The following is a 15,123-nucleotide window of genomic DNA, read 5'->3' as shown; positions in this document are numbered from 1 at the left end:
TAGTAGAGTAGTATCATTTTTTCATGAATGAGGATGTGGAACGTTAGAAACAATTACTCTTTATGGATTGCATAATTCATTAATAGAGATGGATGATGATAGTCACATTTTGCATCAGTTATTCATGTTCAATGCTAACCTTTAAAAGCTGCGGTAAATTATTTTTTTTAGATATTTTTTTCCTGGACAGATGAGTAAGACCACCAGGTCCCCACCCGCCATCCATCTCTATGTGTATGTTTCACCAATTATGTAATATGTGTGCGCTATAGCACAATCATCATCATCATCAGGTATTTATATAGCGCCACTAATTCCGCAGCGCTGTACAGAGAATTCACTCACATCAGTCCCTGCCCCATTGGAGCTTACAGTCTAAATTTCCTAATATACACACACAGATAGACAGAGAGAGAGGGAGAGACTAGGGTCAATTTGTTAGCAGCCAATTAACCTACCAGTATGTTTTTGGAGTGTGGTTATGAAACCATTAAGTTAAATTTGTACTTTCAGATATATTTATTCCTCTGGGACCCCTGAGCGTCTGGACCCCAGAACAATCACATGGACTGTGCGGCTCTAGTAATTTAACTGACTGAAGAAGAACAGTAGAATAAAGGGAATACTAAAAATTAGAAAGAGGTCCGGTTGGCACTTTACAGGCCGGTATGTTCCGTTCTTATAACAACAGCAGAATATACCGGCAGCGTTGCCTTTATAATAGTACTTGTTGGGAAAATGATAAATCTTGAAATTCAATGGATCAGATCAGCGGGAAACTGTTTTATTTCAAGACAAAAAAATATAATGAATCCTTAATCTAACATAGAAGTTGACTTGAATAAGATAATTACCATATACACACTAGCTGGCCCCAATCAGTACGGACGATCCTTTTCAATCCAACTGTTAAGGAATCGGTGTGTGCAGATGACAATTGCTCCAATGTGATCATATGCAGAGGGGAAAATATTTGATTGTCACCTGAAGCCGACTGGTCTGAAGCTGGTTGAAAGTTGTCTTTTGTAATTGTACGATTCACGTCTAACAATCCTGCAACGTATTGACATCTGCAAATATTGTTTCTACTCCAAAACTGTTCATTGTGTGAAGCAATCTCTCGTTTTTGACAAACGTTCTGATTAATGTTGTATTGTAATGTGTGTATCTTGGTTGTCCCAAACATCTATATGCAACATTAATTTCTATTATAAGTGAACTAGTTGAGATAAGATTTTTAATGAATGGGGCATTTCTTCCTATGCAAACCAGACTTCCTGTAAGTCAGAGCATTAAAGGGCACTTAGGGCTAGATTTACTAAGCTGCGGGTTTGAAAAAGTGGGGATGTTGCCTATAGCAACCAATCAGATTCTGGCTGTCATTTATTTAGTACTTTCTACAAAACGACAGCTAGAATCTGATTGGTTGCTATAGGCAACATCCCCACTTTTTCAAACCCGCAGCTTAGTAAATCTAGCCCTTAGTCTACTTGAGACTCAAACGGTTGAAAACTGAGGACAGCAGCTACCTCGGTGCAATATAACTACGATCGCCTGTTTTGCTGTAGCATGAACACAGGACTGATGAGTCGCTCTGGCAGTATGGCTTAGAATGATGTCCTCACACATATCTCTGTGGTATTAGTCTTTTGTGGACTTTTTCTATCCACCCAAATCTCTCGCTTACAGTTATAATCCGCAGACACTGATACAGGAACATATCAGGTTATACTGAGTTCCACCCACATTTCTTCCACTCTTTAGAATGTATATTGTTTATTGATGACAGCAAAGTGTTTATCCTTAGTGACGACGGTTCTATAGTGACCAGTGCTTCAGCGTATGGCCCACAGCCAACAACTCTCCTTCTTGTAGGAAGTTATGTGATGTTTATCTCATTTAATGCGTATTTTATGCATATGCTGCACTGGTAGTTGCAAAATATATTAAAATACATTGGGCTTGATTCATAAAGGCACCCAAAATAAGCGTAATTCAGGCATAGGTCCGTATTCAACTACTTGGACCTGAAGAAACATCTCTTGTTGAACACAGAACTCGCTGTACTGAGACAGACGCAATACAATGTGGGATACGTACAATACATTTGTTCAATATAAAGTCCCAGCAGGATGCGCAGGAAAGAAAAAAGTATTCAATTATTGTCACATGTTAATAATAATATAATCATTGATGAAAAAACATTAAAAAGAAACAACTTTTTTTATTTAATTTTTCTCAATGAAATACATTTATCAGGACACTATAAATGTCTACTGTGCATAAAATACATATTTACAGTTCCTCCTGATGGCAAACCGGTGGTAATTGTCTAAACGGTGACGAGAACCCCGACACCTACACCAATATTCCGATTACAGCAAAAAACGAATCCAATATAAAGAAACTCACCTGAAAACGGAAGATCCGGGCTTCCGACGGCAGCGCATGCAGACAGGCAGCCATTCCGATGAGGCAGCTGTCCGGTGCTTCACTTTGACCTTAGGCTAATGGTTTAAACCCTTAGGGTCTAGGCATTGTTAAGTGTTTAAACACCTAGCCTGCGGGGTCCAGTCATTGCCACTTTAAATTAACATTAATGTACATTGCACTGAGGTCAAAGTGAAGCACCGGACAGCTGCCTCCTCGGAATGGCTGCCTGTCTGTTTGCGCTGCCATTGGAAAGCGGGATCTTCGGTTTTCAGGTGAGTCTCTTTATATTGGATTAGTTTTTGCTGCAATCGGAATTTTGGTGTAGGTGTGAAGTCTGTCGGGGTTCTTGTCCCCGTTACCACGTACCCAACCCTTGCAAACACAGCTAGCTGTATACACAGCGTCATCACTATCACTCGGCGCTTACACCCGACCTGTAGCTGGTACAAGTGATACGACTGAAAAACACGTACCTGAGAGATGGCGAAAGCTTGAATTGGACGCTGCTGCGTGTGCTTCAGCTTGGCGCTCTTACTGTGCATAGACTATGTGCATACGTCCGGTCCTCTCCCCTTTTCACCCAATCATAACTAGTCAGAAGAGTCCTTTGTGTTCACAGATCAATTGGATGTAGTTGTGTTCACTGGTGTATAGTCTGGTTCTGGGCAAATTGGGCCCGATTCATTAAGGCACCACATTTAATTACAAATACGGCACATATTGTCATTTACGTTCCTTAATGAATCAGGCCTTTTGTAGTTAACCAGCTGTCACAGACTGTACATAATATTACTTTTTTAGATTATTATATCTTTATTATACGTGACATCGTGTTAATAGGAAATGATATGGTTTACATTGTGTACATTGCGGTACATGGTTGCTGTGGTTTAGCATTGACATGTCAGCTAGTAATGACTTATTCTTGTAATTATTAAAGCATTAGTTCGTGCTGTGCTCAGACCTCCCTCCCCCACTAATGCTTCTAACAAGCAAAATGCTCATTTTCTAATGTGAATGCTGAATATTCTGCTGTGTTTCACGACAAAGTCTTTAGTATTGATCTGTAAGAAAATATTACGCTGCAGATAATTCAACTACTTTACTGGCTGAAACCCCTTTATTTCTGTTATGTTTAATTTAATATAAGGAACAGCAATAATACATGCATGTAAGTACCATTTATATTGTTATGTACCAAATACATTTTTATTTAGTTTAAAAAGTTATGGTTGAGAATAATGACTTTCTTTAATCACAAAGAGAAGTGGAATTATCACAATACAAAGTGGAATTATCACAATACAAAGATATGGAGCAACTGCGTTTTCCAGAGTGTTATTGTAATTTGGAATATGTGCAAAAATACTCTTTGTTTTGTTATTCATTGATTTAGAGTTAGGAGCAAACTCGGTCGATGTGTTCAAATGTGCTTCCGGCCAAAGCAAGCTGTGATCCAAGGGGTGCAACGGGAATTTTTGGTTGCATGCAGGGATAACACTCTCTGCTTTGCTGGTAACAAATATTTGGCAAGTTTTGAGATATGATTTCAGGGAGATTATTCAAAGGACAATTTTGAACCGCACAAAGCGTCCTTAAGTGGGCGTGTCCTGTCCTGGCCTAGGGGTGTGTCCTGCTCCACAGAAGGGTGTCTGTTATTATTTATATAACTTATTATCATTGTAACAACTCCTGCCATTTTTAATCAATTAGCTGAAACGACAGCAAATTCCTTGATAGGGTGCACAACCACCCCCTCTCCCAGGCTGCAACAAGTCTTAAACCAGTTGTGCACCTTGTACAATTATCACAACGATAGGCTGGGGATATAGTGTAGCGGATTAACTCTTTCTTAGTAGATAATTACCATTCTTGTTCTGAATTTCAACAATGAACTAAATCAAAATAGTACTGTGTTACCTGTCTTACTTTTCCTTGTATGCCAAAATTAAATTTGTTTGCTCAAGGAATCATGTATTGTTCACTGAATGCTGCCATATTTCTGCCAAACTGTTCTACAGCCCAAGTCACAGCAGGCCTGAGATGTCGGGTCATGTTAGAGTCGATGGGCAGATGGACACGTGAGCTGTTGTTTTCTTGGATTTACGTACTTTCTGGTTTCCAGGATCTGCTCCTAGCACCAGTCACATCACAGCTCAGGATTATTTGGCCAGGATTAGGCTCAAAATCTTAAGGGATTGAAGTTAAATAAACATAGATTTCTGTCTATGTCGCCTCTGTAATTCTTGGTATTTATTTTAAATCTCATTTTTTCTATAATTGTTTGGTGAAAAACCTGTAAGAGTTATAACGTGAATGCTACAATGTAGCCAGCTCTTCGTTACACAATATGATAATAGTCTATTTCTGCTTTTTCCTACTGATTTTACAACTTCGTTTTGCTAACTTAAATGACTGGAGTTAAAGACATTTCTTAACAGGAATAAGTATCTGGTAAGTGAGAAAGAAACAGTTAAAGGGCTGAAATGTGTGTTATAGCAGGTGTAATTCAGGGGCAGAATACACCATTGTCGGGCCCCACAGAGGAGGACAGAAGGGCCACTTATCTTATGTGAGTCTGGTCGATGTGCAGTGAATATAATGCTTTATATATATATATATATATATATATATATATATATATATATGTATAACCCTAGGTGAGAGGGACTTGTACAATAATACATAGTAGTAGATTGTCCAACAGTAAAAAGAAAACCCAGCGATATAGAGAGATGTAGAAGTCGCTCCAGGCCTTTGTCATGTCACAGGTTTAGCCCACATCTAGCTGTGTGTAGGTGACATGTAAACATTAACCTAGAGACACGTGTACAGATAATGGTGTGTTCCACAAGGCACATAATGGATCCACGAATTAAGAATTGATTGAGATTAATCTGATCCTCTGTGACCGTCCACACAACAAGCTAAATCATTTTACAATCTTCCCTTAGGAATGTATTGTAATAAATGCAGCATTTTTATGCTTTTTGCCGGTTACCCCCATGAGTACAGGCAGCTCAGGACACGCACCCCGTGTACACGCTGTTCCATGTGTTTGTTTATGTGTTTTTGGACGTCCTCAAGACACCAAATCACAATTAAAAATGTCCAGATTGATGCAGCCCAAAGGGTTCGTCCCTGCTGGGCTGACACCGGCCACAGAGTCACAGGGATCTTCTACAACCATCATACTAGAATTACATATAGGGGGGATGGAGCTTCCCAAATAGTTTCAGAGTTAATTATCTGGGTTCAGCCTGAAACATCACCTTGGGATAAGTCTATGCTTACTGACCCTCCTGGAATATCCGGGAGACTTCCGAAATGTGGTGGATGTCCCAGACTGCCGGGAGAGTGTGGCAATCTCCCTGAAGCCGGGTGGAGAGAACACAGCATAATGACACAATCTGCATAATCAGGCCCCACCTACTGTAGCATAATGTCATAATTTGCATAATCAGGCCCCACCTACTGTAGCATAATGACAGAATTTGCACAATCAGGTTCCACCCACTGTGGTAAATTGATGCAATTTGCATCATCACTCCGCAGTGGGTGGGACTTTATGATGCAGTCGTGTCATTAAGTCCCACCCACGAGTTCCCGCAGGGACCCTCTGCATTTCCCACAGGAGAGGACTATGGATAACACTGGTTATATAACTATGTTCAGGCTCGGACTGGCCTGCAGGGCAGCAGAACTATCCACCGGTAGGCCCCACCACATCATAGCCACGCCCCCTCCGTTGTTAGGGAGGAGCTAAGAAAACAGCTGATTCCCGACTTGCATACAATTCATCTTTTGGACATATGCGAGAACAGGAAGGGACAGATGCGTTCCACAGTGGAACGCAGGCGCCTTCCTCTCCAACAGTAACAAGCACAGACCACGAGAAACATCCTCTGATTTCAGCACACTGGGTACCCGGCCACCATCTCTATATACATCGAAACTGCAAGTAAACAAAGTAAAATTTGAAAGCATCGCAGCAATAACCATGTGATATATGTGGACAGTGATCTGAATATTTATATTGCACTAGCAGAGACTTAAAGAAATACCAATTCACATCTACTGGACTTGTATGCTATGAACATTATTTTATTGAGATATCAGTGACTGTGTTATATCTGGATCAATGCAGCATTTATACCCACTGCCATTTGCCTCCCAGTAGCTAGACTAGTCCAGGTCTATATACATAGGGTTGTCTGATTTTTTATGTATGTTCAATTAATGCCATATCATATGTATGTATGTATATAAAAATCAATGCCTCATAATATAAATACTGTGGTTTAATTGGAGTATTTTATTTGTCTATATTAATGTATTTTTATGTATTTTAACCAGGATTCAATAAATTGTGATAAAACTAACATTAAATGTTATCCCACGAATTGAACCGAGCCTCTTGCTCAGAGTCTAATACAAGATATAGAAAAATATGAATTGTATTCAAGATAAAAGAATACAAATTTTATTATTAGCATTACACTTGGAATAATACATAAGTCAATGAGCGCTTAACTTTCAGTATATTATTAGTTCGTAGAGAGAGGGATAACCTGTGTTAATGCTGCTCTTGCAACAGTAGGGGTAGAGCGCAATTCCTCCCCCCCCCCCCGTTTTTGCCAAACACTCCCGTTAAACACACTGCCACACAGGTGCAGAGAGCCGCTTCTGGGCTCTCTGAACCTGCGCGGTAGTGTGTTTTTCCCTTTGAGCAGGGCAGATGAGAGTAGGAGTTCCGGATATCCAACCGCCCGGAGGAGCATGAGCAGGTTAGTAACTAAGTGCGCAGTCAGCCTGTCATTTTAAGAGAAGGATGAGCACACTACATTCTTTATATACTACACTATGGTGCTAGCTGTCCTTCGTGGGCTGACCACTCTCCCTTTAGTGTCTGGTCTCGCCTCTATGATGGCTGGCCACACCCCCTCTGGTGGGCCCCTAGCTTTGCAGTCCCCCGGTAGGCCCTTCATGCCCCAGTCCGACACTGACTATGTTTGTCCTGTTATAAGACTCTGCACTTTCATTTAAACACAGGTTTCTATATTCCTTGCCTTACAAGTCATGGTAAATATTGTCTGTTTCTTGGTTTGTGTGGAACATTATTATTATTATTATTATTATTATGTAGGTGCACCTGTTCTTACTGAAGCGTGTACACAAATATTTATACATAACAATTGTTTTCATGTGAAAGTCACTTCTTTTTGTGTCTAAACATCTGTCCTGGGTGCAGCGAGGACCCACCGGATATGAAATTCGCTGCTGTTTATAAAACAGGAAATATAATCTTTGCAGAGTAAGAGCCATAATCTGTAAATCTGCTAAATGAGAGATCTGAAGCATTAACTAATACAAAGAGTGCACAGTCTGCAGGGAGCACAAACTGCTTAGTGAGGGGATTTCAGCTCTTACATAACTTAATGTGCTTACACTACTGAGACAATAGCTGCGGATGGAAAACAGGCATTGCCAGGAAGACGTCATTTGTGATTGCAGCCCCCCCCTCGCCCCCCAAGACACAGATAGACCCTCCATAAAGGCTGTTACATGAAGAAGAGATTGGTCATCAAATGATAAATAAAAAGAGCTTTTCATCCTTAAAGAATTAAAGAAACAAAAAAATCCTGATTTGTAAAAGAACAAAAGCAGATGGTCTGAGGGAAATGTATACTTTGTTTTTTCTCTTATAGCAACTTTTTATAATTAATAAATGAGATTTTTTTCAGAACGTGCAATTTGCAGCATTGTAAAAGCCCCGTTTTGTTTCTTAGCGGTTGCTGTCAGATTTACTAAAGGCCAAAATGTGTACAAAACACCGCATCAGACATCGCCATTTTCATAACGCCACATTAGACATCGCCGTCCTGATTGATAGTCTTACATGTTAAGAACACAAATTGTGAAATGAATCAAGCAGCGGTTTGCCAAACCCAACAGAAATTCCACCTAAAAAGAGGCGACTGTGAGAGGCCACATAGCTCAGATGGCTGCCCATTGGCTGATGATACCTATATAAAAGGGCCCCATCCTATTGGCTACTGTGGGTGCGGCAAGATGGCATCACCTGGCGATTTTGTTTTTTGAGGGCGTTGTGCAGATCTGTGCGTTAAGTATTTTGGAGGAGAGGAGGAGGAGGGAGAAAGAGCTTCAGGACCAGGGTCCATGGACCACACGAACCCCCGACATCTTCATGGGCAGGTGACTGATGATTTGCAGCCTTTAATCTCTCCTATCCCTTAAAGATCAAGTTAGTGTACGAGGGGCCATGTACGAAGCAGGGAGTGCTGTGAGGTGGGCTGGATACGTAAAACAGAGATGTTATTTTATTGGTTGTTTCTGCATTTATAACCACAAATCTCTATATTGAAGGAAGCGCACATGCACTACAGGACATACTGATCTAGGAACGAGCAGATTATAATGGCAAAATACTAGATAGTATTTGCCAGGCAAAGTAAAAACTGTTATAGTTATTGCAGTAGCACAGTACTGGGAATCAGGGATCACTTAGCTGTATAGTGTGATATATCAGGATGTACTTGTGCTATGTGTTGCACGGGACACAGTAAGACAAAAAAATAAATAGTGTATGTACAATTCAATGGCCACAATAACAGCCCGAGACTGGTATACTCCGCAGGATGCCATATGCACAGGACCTGCAAAATGTAACATGCCAAATAATATACCAGGTAATGTGTCCAGTAACCGTCCTTTATATTTGTATATTATCATTTAGGGTGTAGTTGATATATGTCAGCTTGGCTATATCTGTGGGGGATCTACTAATTTTATTATTGAATATTTTAATATGATTTAGTTGATTTTCTGAAATGTATTTTAATTCATGAAACAATGTCTATGACTATGCTCATTACAATTTATATATTTATTTTTATATATTGTTTTATTATTAGGTAATGCAGATATTCAGTCCTGTTGATTCTTGTATACTATTATACCCAGGGATGTGTCCAGCTAGATGCCACGGTGGCATTCCATACCTGGTACCCAGTGTGATGCCCATCTAGATGCCCTAGTAAGACACCCAGTGTAGTGACCCCAAATGCTGCGGCAGCTTCTGCTCCGATGTCTGTGAATTATTTCCGCTGGTGGAAAGAAACTGTCTGCATTGGTGTCAACACTTTCCCTGGTCACGTGAAGTGACGTCAGGGGTGTGTGAGTGTGTTTGTGTGTTAGAGAATTTAGACTGTAAGCTCCAGGGACAGATGTGAATGACAAATATTCTCTGTACAGCATTGCCTTGTATTAATGTGCCCTTATAAGCCGTCAGGGCCACTGCAGACATATAATGTATGTAAAACACGGCTTTTCATCACATTATATTTAACACAAGTTAACCTGTGCATGATACTCATGCATTCTAGTCAAATCAAGCTACTTAAGGTGTTAAAAAGGTTCTTGTCATGCATTTGGGCCTAGCCCAGGCCTCCTCAGGGGAAGAGCGTTACTTCCCGACGCAAGCGCCCTTTTTTAACGTGGTTTTGTCCACATGTCACCACCTCATCATTTTTCTCCATCACCTCATCCTTCATCTTCATCGCCACATCCTTCATCAAGCTACTTAAGGTGTTAAAAACTCCCCACTGTCACCCCCGGCAACCACCAACCACTCCCAACTGTCACTTCTCCTTCAAGAAATATATAGGTCAGTGTATAACTCTGCCCAGCAGGTGGCACTGCAGCTTGTTTTTTTTTTCCCCACACACGCCACTAGGCATTTATATAGTAGATTCTAGTTTCTGTAATACAGAGAGTAGCGCTGTAACACATGACGTCCTGTACTAACTGCGCTATTCTCTGAATGTCACTATCACTGTATTGTTTGACCATATTTAAAAAGTAAACAAAACAGAATTGGATCACGGTGCTGCAGGTAAATTGGACCCTGTATTTGAGCATTAATAAAAGCATGATAAACGCTCTCTGGCTCTTCAAAATGATGCTTTGTAACCAGGAATTATATGTTTTTTTAATCTAAGTTCAAAATAAGTCATACATTCAATCATGTTAAAAAGCGCTTGAATTATTTATACGCTGTGACAATGGGTAGGAGACAGCGGTGATGGTTTGTAAGTCTATGTATTGTTAATGTGTACTAATTGGATCTCTATTAGTGAGAGTCAAGTGCTTCCTTCTTACACCATTGCTTTTACTCAATGGGTTATCTCAGTTCAATGCAGGAAAACATGAATGGGGATTTGCTGGTGCCAAAGTTTTTAAAGCTCAAAAATGTCAAATTAATTGCGACATTGAGCCAACAAATGATGCTGTGATGTCAAGGATAAGTATTTATCTGTTGTATGTAGTGGGAGAGGTTTACATTTATACATAAAAGCATTTAAAAATGACTCACACTGCAATCGCACTAGTACTGTGGGCTCTACGTATTGGACACTTCTGGCTTCTTGTGCTTGGAGAAGCGGATCAGGGTCATTCATATGTAGGCGCAAATTAATCACGGCACTTTCAGATATGCTTTATTTTATTGTGTCTTTAATATGCATTCCTTATGGCAAGACCGGTGCAGTTTTGATGATGAGGATTGGCGGATGTTCGCTCCAGACGCATGGTACATGCGTAAATGTAAAGGGGGACATGATAGAAACTTTCATATATATTAAGGGTTTTAACAAGGTGCAGAAGGAAACATTCTACAAAGGAAGAGAAGTATTAGAACACGAGGACATGTACTGACACTGGGGGGAAGAGAAGTATTAGAACACGAGGACATGTACTGACACTGGGGGGAAGAGAAGTATTAGAACACGAGGACATGCACTGACACTGGGGGGAAGAGAAGTATTAGAACACGAGGACATGTACTGACACTGGGGGGAAGAGAAGTATTAGAACACGAGGACATGTACTGATACTGGGGGGAAGAGAAGTATTAGAGCACAAGGACATGTACTGACACTGGGGGGAAGAGAAGTATTAGAACACGAGGACATGTACTGATACTGGGGGGAAGGAGGTTCAGAGGAAATGACTTCACAGAAAGGGTAGTGGATAAGTGGAATAGCCTCCATCAGAGTTGGTAGAGATTAATACAGTAGAGCAATTTAAATATGCTTGGGATAGACATAAGGATATCCTTACAAAGATCTAAGGATCAAATAGGGTTTGAGGTTACCATAGGCTAAAAATTGGGCAGACTAGATGGGCCAAGCGGTCCTTATCTGTCATTATATTCTATGTTTCTATCTATTTGGTTGGTTGCACATCTCTTAAGATGCCTGAAACTCAACAGACAAAGAAACATAATTGTACAGATGTATATTCTCATACAAGCCGGCATCTTTCATGTTCATTCCCCCATTTGTGAACTAACCTACTAAGAAGTGGTTGTAAAAATCTCTATATACACAGTTTAGGCAACTGTGACAGGGAGGTAAAGATGTCCAGCAAGAGACCCAGGGCTAGATTTACTAAGCTGCGGGTTTGAAAAAGTGGGGATGTTGCCTATAGCAACCAATCGGATTCAAGCTTTCATTTATTTAGTACTTTCTACAAAATGATAGATAGAATCTGATTGGTTGCTATAGGCAACATCCCCACTTTTTCAAACCCGCAGCTTAGTAAGTCTAGCCCCCAGTGTGAGGTTACAGCTCTCACCAAAATATGACATTTTATGGGATTCTCTGTCATACTCTGCCCTACAATATATTATTATTATTATTATTATTATTATTATTATTATCCTTTATGTGATATCTGGGTCTGAGGGACTAGCAGACTCCGCAATGTCCTGATCTCATTAACAAGCTTCCAATCTACAGCCTGACACGAATGTCCACGTTATTCTAACATCTTCTATCCAGCGTCCCACGGGCGTCTATTTCTCTGCTTTAATGAAACCATCGCTCTGTGTTATTTTCCAGTATGTCTGGTCAGCCGGACACCAACCTGACTGCTGATAAGGAGGGAAAATATGTTCTGTCTTGCAGCTGTAGTAATAATAACCGTTTATTATAATGTTCACCTAGATTCATTGTTCCAAACCTTTTCCTGCCCCCTGACTATCAGAATGACGCCCCAGATCCGCCATTTTCCCAACATTTTCATTTTTCATATCAGGGTGGTGTGCGCGTGCTGCCATATGGGGGTATGTTCACATCACACTAAGGTTGTGTCAGATCCCCCCAAGGTGTGTCCAGCTCTACCAAATCACTGGACGTCCCTCAGACCCCTACTTCTCCCCTATAATGTGGTTCTTTCCTGTTGCTTATGGCATTATAGGGGCCCTGACATCGCGGAACACCTTCCTGGAATTGGGACAAAAGTTGATATAGATCCTGAAATTGGGACCAGCCTAAATCAGGACAATTGGGGGGTATGTGCGTGTTCTATTAAAGGAATGTACTTTTGCAATCACCCCACTCTGTCCATCTGTAACTAAAAGGATCCTGTAGCTTATTATAGTGGAGGTAGACATTTTCCAGGGAATATTTAGTCTATCAATACTATTCACACCTTTCAATGTTTAAGAAAATTATCTTTGAACACAATATAGACACAATCTGCCCAAACTAAATTCTAGTCTGTCAAAACCTCACCCAGTCAACTCAGCAATGCCCACATAGCCCGTAAAGCCAAGACCACTTTCCATAGATCATGAGACTTTCAGAATCCAAGAATCGGGACAGTTACTCCAAAACTGGAAGGTATACAATTCATTAGTGACATCACTGAGGAATAAGGTGGTTTGTATAATATAGATGACAGTGTAGTATTTTCATTATGGCTGACAATGAGACTGTGAGGATTCACAACACTAGCTCCAGATGACAGCTGTCAGAAAACAATTACTGTGGGGATTCAAAACACTAGCTCCACATGATAGCTGTCACAAAAATATTCAGAATGATGGTTACAAACACCTTCTCTCAATTTCTGCAACCAACACTCTGCTAGAACAGTAATTCAGCTAGTCTCCTCACCAGGACTACTGCACAGTTTTCCCTACTTTGCAATCAATTATTCAGTGAAACGATCAAGTCAATCAGAACAATTATCTCACCTGTTTATAGTCTTTATAAGTCCCTCAGTTCTTCCAAACCATTGCAGAACCAAAGTTTTGTTTTGGATTTCTCTGCTTCTCCAATCCCTAGACTTTGGGTTCGTCCATCACTCTTCTACCTTGTCCAATCCCTAGACTTTGGGTTCGTCCATCACTCTTCTACCTTCTTCAATCCCTAGACTTTGGCTTCGTCCATCACTCTTCTACCTTCTCCAATCCCTAGACTTTGGCTTCCTCCATCACTATTCCACCTTCTCCAATCCCTAGACTTTGGCTTCCTCCATCACTCTTCTACCTTCTCCAATCCCTAGACTTTGGCTTCATCCATCACTCTTCTACCTTCTCCAATTCCCTAGACTTTGGGTTCGTCCATCACTCTTCTACCTTCTCCAATCCCTAGACTTTGGCTTCGTCCATCACTATTCTACCTTCTCCAGTCCCTAGACTTTGGCTTCCTCCATCACTATTCCACCTTCTCCAATCCCTAGACTTTGGCTTCATCCATCACTCTTCTACCTTCTCCAATTCCCTAGACTTTGAGTTCGTCCATCACTCTTCTACCTTCTCCAATTCCCTAGACTTTGGGTTCGTCCATCACTCTTCTACCTGCTCCAATCCCTAGACTTTGGCTTCGTCCATCACTATTCTACCTTCTACAATCCTTTAACTTCAGCTTGTACCTCAGTATCCAGTCCTCTCAGGACTTAGTGGCTTTGCTGGCCTTGGTGTGTCTCTGATTGCTACCCCATCCAGGCAGTTCTTTCCTGGGAGCTGCCAGCTCTTTGCCAGTGACATGTGACATTGCAATGATCCTCTGCTCCAGCATTTACCATGTAGAGGAACTCATCATGATTTTCACAGTCGTCTAAAACGGGACTTGTCCCCATTTGATCAATGATCCCTTTTATAAGTTCTGTTTGAGCTACATACTGTTCCATCCAATGACGTTTGAACAAAACTCAGCTCACACAGGGGTTACTCAGGCTGTACGCCTCTGTGTTCACACCTTAAATGAGATGCTGTGTTTTATGTGTCATATTCACACTTCTTCTCACAGTGTGACTATAGCCATGGATGTCATGTGTTCATAAACATGATGCTTATTTATTATTATGGCCAAAACATTCTGATATAAAGTGATTCAGTAGAGATGTTGATGGTTTGAAGCAATTTTAATAAATCCAGCTTGTCCCTTGTGCGTCATAGGACACGATAAAAGTACAACGTGAAAGATGATTTTCTTTGAAATAATGTATCTTTTCTTGGAAACCATGGCACAAATTACTTGTCAGAAGACTCTTATGCAATATTTAGCGATGATCGCCACCTGGTGGAGAAACTGCATTGTATCGCTCTTGTTATGATATGTAGGATTATTATGTGAAGAGTTGATGAAAGATCCGCTAATGATTAGACATAGAATAGAAAAAACTTTGGATATATAAAAATAAATCGAGAGTATATGTTATATAGAGCATATTTGCACTTATATGTGTTAATAATATATGATAATATATGATAAATATATTTCACCTAGATGATTACAGATAAGAGTCAACAAGCAATGTTTGTACATATTTTTCAAAAATATTAGCATTTATTCATATCGTGCTTAGGTATTATGCTAT

At 40.4% G+C, this 15,123-nt stretch overlaps 1 protein-coding gene across 1 annotated transcript in view; it reads right to left on the bottom strand.

Moving 5' to 3' along the window:
* The window catches only part of MRAS (muscle RAS oncogene homolog), a 43,628-nt gene extending 29,266 nt beyond the window's left edge, over positions 1-14,362 (bottom strand). Inside the window, exon 1 of the mRNA XM_075181124.1 lies at positions 13,496-14,362. The gene's annotated coding sequence lies outside the window, so the exon portion shown is untranslated. The remainder of the gene's footprint in view (positions 1-13,495) is intronic.
* Positions 14,363-15,123: the final 761 nt, after the last annotated feature.

This window comes from Mixophyes fleayi, chromosome 7 (genome assembly GCF_038048845.1).
Source record: "Mixophyes fleayi isolate aMixFle1 chromosome 7, aMixFle1.hap1, whole genome shotgun sequence".
Lineage (NCBI taxonomy): Eukaryota > Metazoa > Chordata > Amphibia > Anura > Limnodynastidae > Mixophyes > Mixophyes fleayi.
The sequence above is the reverse complement of the archived record's forward strand: the minus strand, read 5'-3'. Positions and strand labels throughout refer to the sequence as shown.